This window comes from Belonocnema kinseyi, chromosome 6 (assembly GCF_010883055.1).
Source record: "Belonocnema kinseyi isolate 2016_QV_RU_SX_M_011 chromosome 6, B_treatae_v1, whole genome shotgun sequence".
Classification (NCBI taxonomy): Eukaryota; Metazoa; Arthropoda; class Insecta; order Hymenoptera; family Cynipidae; genus Belonocnema; species Belonocnema kinseyi.
In genome coordinates this window covers 97,787,786-97,790,123 of record NC_046662.1, presented here as the reverse complement: position 1 = coordinate 97,790,123, position 2,338 = coordinate 97,787,786, and positions in this window count along the sequence as shown.

Here is a 2,338-nt window from a genome sequence, read left to right as displayed (position 1 = left end):
TCCCAAGGATGAGTGTTGTGAAAATTGAAAAGCTAAACTTTACTAGAAAATGCGTTTGCATTTGAAGTTTAGCTTTGAATCTTAAAAAGAAATTGTAATTTCTTGCTTATCCAATTTGAAATTTAAATTTTTTTAAGTTCATAATAATTATGTTATTGCATTTATATTTTGACACAATCTAAATTAAAATTTGTCATTTGGACAATCTTTGTTAAATTAACACCAAAATATTGACAAATATATGTGTTATGAATTAAAAAATTGAGAAATAACAAAGGGCAAAATAAAGAAACCAAACATGCATTAAAGGGATTGCGAGGTTGATTTGTTTATCTTCTTTCCTTACTTATTTTTTTGGTACGTAAAGTTTAACTTTTTATTTATATGACATTTTGTAATTGTAAAAAAAATTGCGATAGTCAAAGAATGACATTTTGAACCTTGGTGCTTTATAGGTGAATTTTAATTCATGATTTCTGAACATCCTTGATTATGTCTGGTTTCATCCAAACATTACTCATGCAAACATCCAAACATTATCCAATTCGTGAATTTGTTTTCATTTACTTCTTATTATGTATTCTTTATGTATGGATTCTCCTTATGTGTGCTTATCGAATGTCTCGAAGAAAATGTTCAGATTTCCGAAATGTTGCGACATTAGTAACATTAAGAACACAGAAAATTGTTAATAGCATTTTAGATTAATAACACATTCATTAGCTCCTTTTAAGGTAAACAACTTTTATCTTTTTATTTTTTTCATTGCTTATGTCCTTTGTCCAAACACTTATGTCTTATATTTTGAATGTTGTTTTTTTACGAATAAAACAAAAACTACCCTTCGTTTCAAAAAGTAATTGATCAAAAACTTTTGGATCTTTTTAAGGTGCACAATTTTTTATTTCTCTTCTTTTCTCCGCACCTTGCACAGTTTGATCACTAAATTAAATTTATGATTTTTCATTATTTTTGGTTCTTTCAAAATTTGAATTTTCGATTATTCAAAACAATCTGAAATGTTATGATAATCTTGTAAGGCCCTCAAAAAGCAACGTTTTTCTTCTCTCGAGTTTTTTTTTCAAGTCTCGCGCTGGTTAGTTTACAATTTTTATTTTGGTATTTTTTATAATTTGTTGAAAACGCTATAATTCTGGTAATATTCTTTTTATCAAAAGAAGTCGATGAGGTAAATTGTTCAGATTTCCAATTATTACGAATTCCCGTATATGGAATTTTTAAATCTTGAAAAAAATTGTCTCAGAAATTTTGAAAATTATGTAACTTTTTGAATTTTCACCCAAAGTAGCCAATCAACTTGATCTTTAGTTTCTGACACTTAAAGAGTATACCAACGGCCAATATAATAGATTATTTTTTCAAAAGTTATTATACTCGCAAACAAACATGCATATGGAAAGGGAGAAACACTCGTAAAAACCTGTATTTCGTGTCCAGACGTAAAATTTTACACAAATGTAATAACTTTTTTGATGAAAATCTAAAAAATATCTGTACTCTGAGTACTGTCGTGATTTGAAATGTTGAAGATTTGGAATTTCAAATTATTTAGTTTTCAAGATTTATATTTTAAAGGTATAATATGAATTTTTTTTGAAAAGTTCAATTTTGAAGACTTGCAAAGGAAAATTCTTTAATTTTAACGATCTACAATTTAAAACTTTTTAATTTAGAATATTTGCAATCAAAATTTTAATTAAATTTAATTAAATAACAAAATAAAATAAAAATTCATATAAATTGTCATGATTTTAAAGATTAAAAGTAAAGAATTCTCAATTATAAATCTTCCTAATTCATGAAATTTGACATGCATATCATGAAAATTAATGAATTTTAAATTTCGAAATATTGGGGTAAAAGTTTTAATTAATTTGGGGGCCAAAAAAAATCACATTTGAGAAATTTCAACGAACATGTTCACCAAATCGTTCTCTTAGTCAAATAAATTCACCCATGTTTTTTATTTAAATATATATATATATATATATATATATTAGCCTCTGCTCTGAGGGTTCAAAGTTTTCTGATTCAAAGTAGAGAAATCCTAACACCGAATACAGGTTTGACCCAGAAAGGAGTTATAAATTTATGAATTTATTATTACTCTGCCATTCACTCATTGTCAGTGATCGGAACGTAATAATTAAGAAATTTTAAAATACATGCCGGAAATTCATTAGTCGAATAGACTAAAATATCTGTAGAAATTGCGAACTGTACAAATATAAAAATAAACACTTAATAATATTAAAGAACAATGTATAGATATTGCACTAAAAGTTTTATCTGTTAGAATAAAAATATAATATGATGA